The 14,220-nt window shown below is 35.7% G+C and overlaps 1 long non-coding RNA gene and 1 pseudogene across 1 annotated transcript in view; one reads left to right on the forward strand and one right to left on the reverse strand.

The window, feature by feature from the left end:
- Positions 1-14,220, forward strand: part of LOC113918870 — a 164,262-nt gene that overhangs the window by 117,927 nt on the left and 32,115 nt on the right. The gene's annotated exons all lie outside the window — the stretch shown is intronic.
- Positions 11,306-11,887, reverse strand: LOC113923436 (annotated as a pseudogene).

Below are 14,220 nucleotides of genomic sequence, written 5' to 3' on the forward strand. Positions count from 1 at the left end.
TAGTTATTTATACCATTCTTTCATGCTTTTGCTTTTGGTATTATCCAAAGTAGACTAACAATTTTTTTTTTATGACACCATAGCAACATAGTATGAACAATGCTGAGACATAAGGAAAGGAAGATGATTGGAACAACTTTAGAAAGAAGGTTGATTAAAGTAAGAGAATGGAAGAGTAGACCATCAAAAATAGTGTCCTTTAAGTGAAATATAACCAAAGAAAGTCAGGGAAAGTGAGCAGGGAGGATTTGGGGGAATGATAAGCAAAACATCTACATTGGGCTATATTTCAAGAAGTATAACTGGACAACTTTTCATTCTGAGAAGAGACTGCTGCTACTAGAGGGAAGGGTCAACTATGAAGATATTTATACTTTGAGACAGATTTTTGTACTTTGAGCTATCACGTCTGCTCACTGCTTTTTTGAAGTTACTCCTTATTCACTCCATTGAACATTCCATACTGTAACCTGGTTTATTTACTCAACAAGTTCCTTACCTTCTCTTTCATGGAGACAGTTAAAGCTCTGAAGAGTGTTGCTTCACAAATTCTCACTTTCTCACTGGATTGTCAATGGCCTGAAGTTGTCCTCTCATCATTCTTCTTCACCATGAACATGGCCTTGGCAATCTTCCTTTAGGCCTTCCATTTAGTTCCACGTGCTTCTCATAGCTTACAGTGCTTCTCATATGTCCCAGTCCTGTGCAGGGCACAGAGTGTGGCAGATACCACTAACTGCTACTCCAATATCTATTCTCTCTTCTGTCTTCATTAGAGACATTATGTTTTGTTTGGGACAGCAGTATATCTGGGTAAAAGCCTTGCCTTATCAGAGTTTCCTTATAAATAGGAGTGGCCACTTGACACTATTCTGACTTTTGCAATGTGATCAAAAGCTGCTCAAAATTTCTGAGAAATTTTTCTTTCCTCATATAAGTGCTACCCTTTTCTCTGCCTCCTTTCTTCTTGCTGGAAATGGAACAGCCATCGTGACAATGGAGTGACAGCATGAGGACAGAAGTCCATGCTAATGATGGCAGAGTAGAAAACAGAGGAATGTCTGGAACACTGATCCTATTGAGAATCCAGAGCCCTAAACCTGGACTATTTACCTGTAGCCTTCTTGTTACATAAGCAAAAATATTTTGAGGGTAAAAATATACTTGGAAGGAAAATATACAAAATACATTTTTCTTGTTTAGATAACAAAAAATATATTTAGTTGAGATTTTGTTTTATGTAGTCCCCAAATAACTTTGATACATAGAGGATTTGATTCTTGGGTTTAGGGTTTTGAAAATAAAAAAAATAAAGGTAATGAAATGAGTGGATGAGCAGAGTGGAGAAAAACAGAGCTACAGTCTGTTGGAGAAGTCTGTTGTTGCAAAGTGGACAGAGCTGGTGATCCTTGTTAAATATTTGATCAAACTACTGGCTGTTGTTTGTTAGGAAAATGACCACGTGTTCTAGTTTTAGGAGAAAGGATAGGAAAAATTATGTTGTTTCTGGATGCTGTTTCTTCTTGACACTCTTAGGAAAGACCAACAAAAAGGATAAACTTGAGTTAGAGTTAACCACTTGTCCAAGGAGGTGGGAAGATCATAGCTTGTAGACCATGGCTTATAAAGATATTTGTGGCTGTTGATGGTTTCTCACTGTTCAACCTGGGAAAGCAATCCTCAAATACCCAAGCACACACCCAGAGAAAGTGTACTGTTAAACCTCTGGAACTTCCAGAAAGTAGTTCCTCTAAAATGCCCATATAAGATGTGGCCATGAAGGATGATGGAAGGAAGACCTTCCAGGATTGCAGATCTTGGGGCTGTGGAAGGCAATAGACAAAGGAGATCCACCCAGAGAGAGACTAGAAGCTTATAGACAGTGAAGGAATGTTCTCCATGGCCACAGCAGGGAGTTCATGCTCTTGTTTCCTGTTGATGTGCTTCCCAGTTATGTCCCTATTCTGCATGGAAGTTTTTATTCATTTGTTCATACCTTTCTAACTGGTTGTGTTGAAGGCAGATTACTTTTTTTTTTTTAATGAATGCAAGTTAAAGTAAGAAGAGAAACTGGGATATGAAGTAGATATACCCCTGTGTATGATTTTGGGATTATCTCAGTTGGGGAAAATTAGAAAATGTATGTATCTATGTTGGATAGACAAAACTTTGAAATATGTCAGATATCATTAATTGATCTATATACATACTCATTTCCTTTTTTAAAGAACCTCACTTTTGGATAGGGGATAAATAATGAGAACAGCCATAACATTTTTTCTTCCCAGACTTCCTGGAGATGCTCATGGTACATAGTTATGGCAATGAAATTTAAGCAGAAATCTGCCAGGAATTTTGCTTCCTTGATGAAGCTATTTCTCCTTCCTCTTCTCTTTTCTTTAGTGGAATGACAGAAGGTACTGGGGCATTGCTGAAATTGTGTGGTTACCACACCACAGCCCTAGACTGTCATACTTACATTTTTTTCTTATGTGAGGGGAAAGAAATCACTATTTGGTTTAGCCACTAGAGTAGGATTTCTGTTACATACAATAGAACAACAGTCCTAACGCATACACAGAGATTGTAGGCTCTCCATACCTTCTGGGATCTAAGGATTCAGTGCAAGTACACTTCCTCAAGGACTTGTTCCCATAAAAATTTCCATTCTCTTCAGCATTTCAATATTTACCTTTTCTTCATATGCTCTTTCCATTCTGTGACTTGCATTCTGTGACTCTATTTCTATTCTGCTCTCAAATATTATATACTTTCCTATCTTTAAAAACTGAAACCCAAAGTCATTCGATATGACCAACTCCCTTAACTATGTATTTAATTTTTCTGTTTTTAAACACATAAACAATATACAAGTATATTCTCATTTATAATATTCACACAATATAAAAGAGCCACTAACTTTATCTCTTCATTCTTTTCATTGACTAAATCTGGGAAGTAAATATGTTCAACTCACATTTTTTCTCCATTTTCTTAATTCTTTGAAATCTGGTGTCTTTCCTACCATGACACTGAAAGAAGCAGTTGCCCGAGGATTTAGATATTTCTGGATGATGTCTTTCAGAGATAATGGTGAATGGGTCATGAGTGTGCAGCTTTTAGAAGCCAGGTCAGAGTGCTGTGGGACTTAAGCCAGGCCCAGTGGTGTTCAAGATAGATCCTCGGGTAAACATGTATTTCCCTTCACACAAATCATGGCTGGGAGAGTAAATCATAAACATATCCACCAGCTATGTTTTAGTAGAAATGCCCTCATTTTGGAGAATAATTATCAAAAGCTAATACTAATAATTCCTATTTTTGAAACCCTTAAGAAAATACAACAAATGTACTGTATAAATAAATATTCCTCTTACATAAAAATAGGTAAGTAACTGTAAAAGACTTCTCATAACTACCAGGTTAAATTAATTTAAAAATCAAATTTGTTGAGGAAAATATTTAATGCAGAGCCTTTTATTTTGCTGAGACCTCTAGACCTTGGCATTTTATCAGTGGTATTGTTCAGCTCTTTTCTAACTTACTGCAAGATCTATCAAACTAGCTAGAGACATGATTTAGAAATTACTAAGGCATATTTGAGAAGAACTGATTCTGGTATTTTTAAAAAGGACAATAATCAATGGTGATTATATATCAAAAGTAAGCAGAACTTTCCACAAAAACTCAGTTTTTCATTTTGTATGCCTGGTTTAGTATTACTTTTTACAAATGCACTCCCTACTCCCTTTCATTTGGCATTCAATAAATGTTAAGAAAACAACAGTATCTGACAACACAGGTCTTCTTTTGTCAGATGATTCTGATCTAGAATGGGTATCAATTTTGATTTACTGCTTTCAGAACAGCCAGAACAGAATGGATTAGATTAGCAGGCATAAATAAATCTTAATTTTTTTGAGATTTATACCTGTCACATGATAAACAGATAAATGCCTTTTTATCCTACAAGTTGCATTGATTTGGATCTTACAGAAGTTAAATGTTAGCCTGAAATTAAATTTATGGTAACATAGTAAATATAACCTGAAATGGTGACAGTATGGGTCAGCACATGGCTAGTGGAGACAGGGAGAGAATTCTACTGGCCAATAGATTGTTTGCTGTAGCATTTTACCATTCAGAATGTACATACATTCATGGAGTTGGAAAAACAGGGACTGTTTTTAGACTCAGAAAAAAATTGTAGCCTTAAGAATTAAAACATTAGCTAGCATCTTCAATTCATCATGCGACACTGGCCCTTGGAATCAGGACGATGATTTATCATTCATCATAAAATTGGAACTAAATTTTAAAACTGTGTTTTTAAGACATTATGGTTGCATCTGTGGAAGGAAACCACGAGAATAGGAAGCAGGGTTGGGGGAGAGACTTTTTTCCCTATGGTATACCTTTGTGTATGTCAAGTTTCATATTATGTGAATATAACACCCATTCAAATAATTGAATAATAGAAAAGAAAAATAAATAAAATAAGCCAGTCCTTTTGATTTAGAAGGAAGCTCCAACAATTTCAGTGCTTATAAAGAATTTACATGAGGGTACCTCTTGACTTATAAGACTGCCTCTTGTACTCCGTGTGTATTCCTTATTCTCATTGCACACTGTATTATTTGTGGTCCTCTCTGTCTCTGTGCACTCAAAGTTAATTTGAGTGCATAGACAGTTACCTTCATTTTTCTTTTATTTCTCCAGGTTATTTCACAATGCATTGCTTATAGAGGACATTCATTAAAAAGTTGAAAAATAACTGAGAAACAAAATAAACCGCTCAATTTCTCCTCACTAGCATCTTAGTATAGAGACAGAGTCGATAGCAATGTAGTGGGGCTGGTAGATGAGTGTCTGACAAAAATCAACAGGTATGTCATGGACATTGAATACTGGACAGTTAAAGACTCCACATAGGGCATCAAGGAAGACAGGCTTTATGTTGATTAAGAAAAGTTAGAAAATCTGCAAGCCAGATGACCATCAAGGGAGAAAAGGTAAAATAGGTGCTGAAAATTTGGACCAGTCAAGAGATTGAGAGGGTTGTACGTGGGAGGGACAGCATTACAGAACAGAGAAAATGAATTTGGGTCTCAGGGGAGAGGCTCTCCTGACATTTATCTGCATCTTAATTATTACACTTAGCTCTTCATTGGTAGGGGAATGCATTAGGTCTGGTTGAAGAAATGGTGAAATGAAAGAGTCATAGAATTATAAAATTAAAGAATATCAGAGCAGTAAGTGTCCTTAAAGTCTAAATTTTCTCATTTTGTAGATGAGGAAAACAGGCCAAGGGAATTTTAATGACCCAGGAATTTAGGTGCTAAGTGAAGACTGGATTTTCAAATTCCAAGTATATTTTTCAGTATCCTATTATTATACAGTGTCCTATAGATAATTTATAGCATGTACTATTACCATAGTAATCCATTTTCTGAGAATTAGACTCATATTTCCACTTGATGAGGGAGACTTTTCAACAGAATCTCTGAGGGGTACAAGTAGCAATATCAGGAGTCTGATGATAAGTGTGTTGGGGTACCTCTTCTGGAATGAGTATCCTGAAATGCTTAAAGGTGTCTCTGGTTTTCACACAGGTGAAAGTGAGTTGACGTCAAAGAAAAACTAAGAAATTATAATGCCAAAAAAATTACTCCTCAGCACTCACCATAGCACATACCTGTCACAGACCTGTAACTCTGAAACAAATAATACACTATATGTTAATAATAATAAAAAAGAAGATAGCAGGAAGGGAAAAATGAAGTGGGGGAAATTGGAGGGGGAAACGAACCATGAGAGACTATGGACTCTGAGAAACAAACTGAGGGTTCTAGAGGGGAGGGGAGTGGGGGCATGGGTTAATCTGGTGATGGGTATTAAAGAGGGCAGGTACTGAATTGAGCACTGGGTGTTATGCACAAACAATGAATCATGGAACACTACATCAAAAACTAATGATGTAATGTATGGTGATTAACATAACATAATAATAAAAAGAAAATTACTCCTCAGGCTTCCCGGAGCAATATCTGAAATGAGAGTGTCTCACAAAGTCCTTTGGTATCTATCTATTAGTGATTGTGCTGTAGAATGTTAATGCAGAAGATAAAACAGCTAAGAAAATTTCTTCATAGAATTGGATATTGGATATGCATGATTAAGAATAACTGGTTATAGCCTTAGTTATTGATTTCATTTTTCTGCTTTTAATTCTTCCTCACTCAACTGATTAGTTATTTGAATTTGAAGAGTTGAAAGATCATATTGTTTATTATTTTGGGCAATAACTTTCCACAAAAGTGTTCTGTAGAGTATTTATGAAGACATGACTCCATAGTCTTAGTATAGTTTTGTGTGAATTCATATTTAACCCCTCAGAGAAATCTGTAATTGCTTAGCATAAAATGTGACTTGAAATACATTCTCCCTAATAGGTCCCACTCTAGCCTTTTTTTTTTAAAAGATTTTATTTATTTATTTGAGAGAGAGAGAGTGAGAGAGAGCATGAGAGGGGAGAGGGTCAAAGGGAGAAGCAGACTCCCCACTGAGTGTGGAGCCCGATGTGGGACTTGATCCTGGGACTCCAGGATCATGACCTGAGCTGAAGGCAGTCGCTTAACCAACTGAGCCACCCAGGCACCCTGGTCCACTCTAGCCTTAAACTGTACCTCAGCAAGTTCAGTCAGTCTGACTGCCAGAGGCCAGATAAGCTGTCTACAACTACCTTTAGGAAATGACTGTCAACAATGAAGCTGAAGCAACTAGGCGTTTCTTTTTTTTTTTAATTTTTAAAAATTTTTAAATTTTTTTATTTTTTTAAAAGATTTTATTTATTTGACAGAGAGAGACACAGCGAGAGAGGGAACACAAGCAGGGGGAGTGGGAGAGGGAGAAGCAGGCCTCCCACAAGCAGGGAGCCCGATGCGGGGCTCGATCCCAGGATCCTGGGGTCATGACCCGAGCCGAAGGCAGACGCCTAACGACTGAGCCACCCAGGCGCCCCTCAACTAGGCGTTTCTGAAAGGTTGGATAATAAAAGTGAAGCATTGGATATTTTCAAGATAAGTATGGAGAGGGTGTAAGCAAGCAAGAAAGATCAAGAACTCTTGTTGCTGCTGTTGCCTTCCTCCAGTTTGCTGGAAGGAGGTTTGGACAGAGTGGAAACTAAAAATCTATCAAGAACCCAGTTGAAGGCTAATGTATAGAATTGCTGATCTTTAACTTTAGGCCACCCATAGTAATAGAAAAACCAGACAAAATTATACAAGACAACAATGCAATCGCATAGCTGACCTCTCAGGACTTTCAGCCTGGGGTTGACACCATTGAAATATTTGAAAGGGGCTGTGAGGGAAAATTAATCTATCCAGTCTCTTATGCCTATATTGCTACTATTGCAAGATGTTAAACCTCTGATGTGTCTTTTTTTTTTTTTAGTTGATTTACACACATAGTATTGAGGATAAATAATAATTGTAGAAAGTTATTTCATTGGCTCCGCTGCAGTGAAACAGCCTAAGGTAGGACCATACACTGGCCTTTCAGGTGTAGATGAGTAACTCCTGCATTGGGTAGAGGAAAGCCATCACTTCTTTCTCCATTGCTTGGAAGTTGGGAAGACTTGGCATTTTAAGAAACTTTCTGTGTTTGTTGAACTCCCTTTATCCCAAAAGAAAACCCAAAAAGCATATTTTAACCACTTCAGAAGCTGTTTTCATTTAATTTAAGCCAGGTTCAATGAGAAGCAAGTGTTTTCCATTTATAGGGTATTACTTGGCCCCTCAGCATTTTCTTTCTCTCTCCCATAGTGTTTACCATATTATCATTCCAGTAGCTTGGCAACTGCTTTGAGTTTAATAAAATAATGAGTGTTATTTTGGGGTATTCCCAGCTGAAAAATTATTGTGACCTAGAATAGACTTCAATTATTAAAAATTCTATTTTAAGATTCCCCTTCCTTCTATTTGTAGTCGTCCCTATCAAATATAGGTTTCAGTTTATATGCTGGGATAGTGGCATTATATGTGGGGGAGAATTTGTCCATTAGTAGAACACTGGAATCTCAGGAAACAGCCATTCTGACTCTGAGATAATAAGAATAGGAGTAAGCCTCTGTTATGTCCCAACAGCAGGCTGGAGAATTTAATTATATGATTTCTATTTCATAAAATGACTTTGGTAGGTTTTGAAAATGCCTTTTTATAGATGAGCGGAACAAGGCTTGGTAGCACAGCTTATAAGTGACTGAGTTGGAATTGAAACTCAAGAATGTCTAACTTCAAAGCCATTCTTATTATGTTACATTGTGCTTTTTATGCCAAAATTAAATTTACAGACATGTTAAACGTTTAGAAATCTTATGAAAAATTTCATCCATTTCTTCTTCCCTCCCTTCTCCTCTACTCCTACCTGACTTAAAGAAAATGGAAAAAAAAAGATTTTATTGTTGACATAGAATGCAGTAGATGTTCAGTACATATTTGTTATTGTTTTTGCTGCTTTGAATGCCTTATAAAAAGACTGGATAAATAAATGTGACCTCAACTACCAAATCACTAACAACATTAAGTATGATTAGTACAGATAGAAATATGTAATTTTAGAGATACGTCTGGCTGGAAAAAATATAAGGTTCAGAATGGTTGTCTAAATTTTTCAATACTATGTTTCATAGCCACAGCTGACTAGCTGTGAAATGCTGCCATTTCCACTTAATTTTGTTCACTAGTTAATTCAGTCCTCCACTTTATTTGATCAGATCTGGAGCCAAATGATTTGTATTCACTTTGCCTTGTGTTTTTGTAGTGTCTCTTGATCACTTTCACATGCTAATACTGGCTAATTGAAGCAGCCCTTGAAAATGAACCACCTAATTTCTCATGCATAACATAAAAATAGACCTATTTCTCTTCACTTGTCTCTTTGAAGAATATATATTAACATAAAGTAAGAGGTTGTCTTTTTGGTGCAAAGCAGAATGCTCATGATATTAGAGGACACATCTTGGAGAATGAATTTTGGTGTGAGGTGATGGACCCTTTTTTCCTACAGGAGGAACTCTAGATGGAATAAATTGTTCAGGAAGCCAAGAGAGATGATCATTTGGCTGATATTTATATACTAATATTTTTAAATGTATTATTTTGGTCATATTGGTAATTATGATGAGAACAGAAATTATTAGTGACTTTACAAAGATTAAAGCATGTTGTTTTTGGCTTGATTGATAAGTAACTCCTTTGGATAAAAAAATCAATCAAGTCAATCAATTTCAATCCATTGGATATCATTTTTCAACTAACTGTACTGGGACTAGTTGTCCTGAAAAGAACTAAAAAATATGTTTCTCCTCCCCATTACTCTGCTTGTACATGGAATTTTGGTTAATTGGAAACATGTTATGTCTCTCTTCAGGGAACACAGGCAGTAGTCTCCCATCAGAACCAGTCAATTCTCTTCAACCCCATCTACACACTCCATTCAGATAGCTTCTGATGAGGGCTTGGTTACATTCTTCCTGCCTCCTAGGAAAAGTCACAGAGTCTCCAAAATTCAATTTCACCTACTCAGATAATTGAGAAGCAGCATCTTTGTTTGTACTCTGAATTTGTCACCTCCTCACTGTATGACTTTATATAAATTACCTAAGCTCCTGGATGCCACTGTGTTGTTACCTGTAAGATGGGCTCATAATGGCTATTTCATAAATTTGCTATTCAGATGAATGTGATAGTTGTGAAGTGCTTATTAGGACACTTCTTGGCATATCATAAATATTTAATAAATATTAGATGTAGTAGATATAACTATTATTACTACTACTACTATTATTATTTAGATGGCCACTTTAAAGACTCCTTTTTCCAAATTTTTATTAACTCTTCATTTCTCTCTGGAAAATACAGTATTTTTCTATTTCTTTTTAGAAATGGAATAAAAAAAACTTAGAAATGTGCATTCCTGCTTGAAATAAACTAAGAAACATCTAAAATCCAAATTCACAAAATAAATAGATGAGTTGTCAAAAGCAAAGCAAAGAGCAATTGAAGAAATGGAAAGGGGAGTCAGACTTCAGAGAGATCAATAGCATAATCTTTTTCAAGATTGGTTACAGTCACACTCTTAAAGTACTAAAGCAGGACATCAGTTTGCAACTGTGGAATTTGGTTGCAAGGACTGGTAGAGTCAGTTTGTGTTCCAATAGAGAGGCAAAGGGGCTAAATTAATATATACAAAGAAGGCTAACAGGAGTTATTTATCAATAAAGAAAGTTATAGGAAGAGTGACTGCATTGGGAGATGTCTTGAAGCTTTTTCTTTATTGTATATGGGAAATAAAAGGTTAAAAGGGCTCATATGCAAAACTCTGGGCCATAAAGAAAATTTCTGCTCTCCTGAAACATGGTTCTGGTTTTTCTATCACATACATGTATAGTAAATATAGTCTAAGAAAAATACACCCCTTTCAATGATGAGAAATCTAAAGAAGGAATAAACAGAATATAAATAATGATATAGAAGAGACAGAGAAAGAGAAAGAGAGAGGAAGGATAGACCAAGGACAGATGGACAGGGAAAAATAAATGGCAGAATAATTACACCGACAGGAAACACCATTCCATAGAGCAGATGTTTGTGACTAAATATTTTCCCTGAATTATAAAAAAAAAATCATAATGTAATCACCATTTTATAACAAGAATACAGAAAAGAGATACAGGAACTTTGAGTAAGAGCAAGACAAGAAAAAGGTGAAATGTCTGTAACAGTTTCCTCCTGGGAAGTTAATTTGTTATCGGTTGTTTCCTGCTTATATTATTCATATCAAGCACCCACAGGGGGGAAGAAAACAATATAACAAACAAGAAGTAGATTCTTATCTCAGTAGGTTTTTAAAAAAATCTTTGTACACTGTATTGAAAACAGTAAAATTTTCCTATTTCATGCAAAAAGGCAAAATAGAGAATATTCTTTTTTTTTGTGGGGATAAAACTTAGTTATTCGGAGTGTAATACTGTCTACTTCCTTTTTGTAAGACTTGAAAAAGATCAAAATGAGATCAGTGTACAGTTTATACTAAAGATGTCTGAAATACTTAGGCAGAACTTCCCTCAACTCTTTTACAAGTGTAAAAAAATAAAGTGTTAAAATTGATGAGCGGCATAAATCCAAAAGGAAAAAAAAAATCTACTTAAGAGGACATCCAGCTCGCACAAATGGTGGTTTGGACGACGACAAGAGGTTCCTGATCTTCCTCTAGACCCAGGCGGATCGTTAACTTCTCCAAATTACAACTGAGTTGCTCTTTCCAGACTTTTCAAAGCATCTTTAAGTTTCCCCACTAAGTAATTGTTCCATGTTGCAACTAAAACTAATCTTTGGGTGGGATTGGGAATCAGTGTTCTCTACATTTAAGGTCACCAAATATGTCGGTCTTACATCTTATGAAGTTGATTGGTCTTTATCTGATATTCCAAATGCCAAGAAACATCAGTTATATGAGGGAGAGATCTGCCTATACTTCCCAGGGACCTTTCTAGGGAATTCTTATTATTCTGATATTCCATGCAAAACAGTTCTATTCACTCTCTATCAAATTTATAGTCTTCTAGATAAGTGATTAGAGTTGATTTGTCAGCTGTTTGCTTTCCTGCCTCCCGTATGTAAGTTGCAGCTGCTGTGTGACAATGTTTTAAAACCACAGGATCGATATGTTTCAAGTCTGGGTGATCTAACACGGCCTTGCCCGCCTGGGCATCCAGCGGGCTCTGGAAAGCCGCCCGGAGGAGAAGCGTGAAGGCATTGGAGTCAAAGGAATCAGGATCGGCCAGCATCTGGAAGCCTTTCTGCACATACTCTGAGCACTCCATTGTGAGGGCCAAATAAAGAATATTCTTGAAAAGGAGAGATAAAATGTAAGCTGGCAGAACTTAGGAAATTAGTAAAAAAAATAATCAGAAATGAAGGCAAAATGTAAAGTATAAAAGAATGAATGGGCAATACTCAAAACATATAGGGTATAAAGAGGATAAAATAAAAAAAAGAATTAATAGCTAAGTGGATCAGAAAAAAAGATAAAATTTGCAGAGGATATCCAATATATCAAAAATTAAAGATTCATAAGCAGAAAAATGGTATAAAGGAAAAAATGTATTTACAGAAAACTTTCTGGAAATTAAAGAAGATTATACAGATTTAAATGGTATACCCTGTCCCAGGAAGAACTAAAAAGGATTGTTAAAAGTGGGGCAATATCTACAAAGGTGTCAAAGAAGGAAGTCTAATCCAAGAACTTTAAACCCAGATGAATTGTCGTACAAAGATAAAGGCACATAGATATGTTTAACATGCAAAATCCAGGGTATAATGTTTCTATGAGCAATTCATGAAGAAACCATAGAGGATAAACTGTATTTGGCAACCTATTAATGGAAAAAGTATAGCAAAATTTTTTAAAAAGAGAATGTTTTGAATGAATCTGAAACCTAAATGGTCGTAATGGATTATAAACCCTGACATGTGTAATCACATAACTAATAGAAACTTGAGGAGGAAAGGGAAGGGGACATAGCAAGCAGTCAAAGTACACTGATTTCCATATCCTTTATGCACTCTCTATATGTTTATCAAAGTAGAACATTTAAAACTGATTATGTTAAATAATGGTGGTATAAGATTATTTAAGGTACTGTTAATGAAAATAGTATGCAGATGATCCCTGATTTATGGTTAGATTTATGATTTTTAGACTTTATGGTGGTGCAGAATTGATATGTATTCAGTAGAAAGCTTACTTCAGTTTTGAATTTTGATCTTTTCCCTGGCTAGTGGTATGTGGTACAGTATTCTCTTGTGATGTTGGGGATGCTGGGCAGAGGCAGTGAGCTGCAGCTCCTAGTCAGCCACATGATCATGAGGGTAAACAACCAGGATACCTACAGCCATCTGTACCCGTGTGGCCATTTTGTTTCTCACTTTCAGCCCAGTATTCAGGAATTACATGAGATAGTCAACACTTTATAATATAAAATAGGTCCTGTGTTAGATAATTTTGCCCAACCATAGGCTAATTAAGTGTTCTGAGCATGTGCAAGGTAGGCTAGGCTAAGCTATGATGTTTGGTAGGTTAATTGTATTAAATGCATTTTTGACTTATGGTATTTTCAACATTCAGTGGGTTTATGGGGACTTAACCCCACCACAAATCAAGGAATATCTGTATATATAAACTCAGACTCAATCTATATATTATATAAACTCAACGTTTGGAAAGAAAAGAGAAGAAATACAGTCAGGACTCAAAAGAAATAATTTACAAATAACTCAATAATCTAGATAGGAGAATAGGTAAACACCGAAAAATAATAAAATAAATAAAGCTGGTTGATGAGAAGGGATGAGGGTCTAAGGGCACACTAATTTCATTACTGCTTATGATAGGGAATTAATAGGTATAAAATAGAGAATTCAGAACATTATATAAATTTATACTTTTAAAGACTATAATGAAAAAAATGCAGCCTTTCAATTTAGCAGAAAAAAATACAAAACAAAGGAGAGAAAATAATCCAACATAAAACTATGAAAATAGCATGATAGCTTTAAGAGCAATTAATGTCTGTCTTATCAAATCATTTCATCAGTGAAAAGAAACATTCATTTTTATCAAAACACAAAAGCTAAGCAATAGCTGTATACAAGAGATACACGTTAAAAAAGTTGACACAGAAAAGTTAGAAAGAAAAGGGTGATCAAAATAAACAAGACAAATGCAAACAACTAAAACAGGGGTAACTATCTTAATATCAGACAAGATAGATGCTGGTACAAACATATAAAATGAGATGAATATTTATATTTATTGAAATTATAATGAATGGAGCACCTGGGTGGCTCAGTTGCTTAAGCATCTGCCTTCAGCCCGGGTCATGATCCCAGGGTCCTGGGATTGAGCCTTACATTGGGCTTCCTGCTCAGCAGGGAGTCTGCTTCTCCCTTTGCCTCTCTCCCTCCTTGTGCTGTCTCTCTCTGTCAAATAAATATAAATAAAATCTTAAAAAAAAGAAATTATAATGAGTGTTGGATTTATAATGAATAAAAGGTGTGATTCACAAGGTGGATTTGGGCATTTCAAACAGCTATGCATCAAATTCTGTGGTAGAGTGGTCTTCAAATTGTGCAACACGTTAGAATCACCAAGGGA

Source organism: Zalophus californianus, chromosome 15 (genome assembly GCF_009762305.2).
Source record: "Zalophus californianus isolate mZalCal1 chromosome 15, mZalCal1.pri.v2, whole genome shotgun sequence".
Taxonomy (NCBI): Eukaryota; Metazoa; Chordata; class Mammalia; order Carnivora; family Otariidae; genus Zalophus; species Zalophus californianus.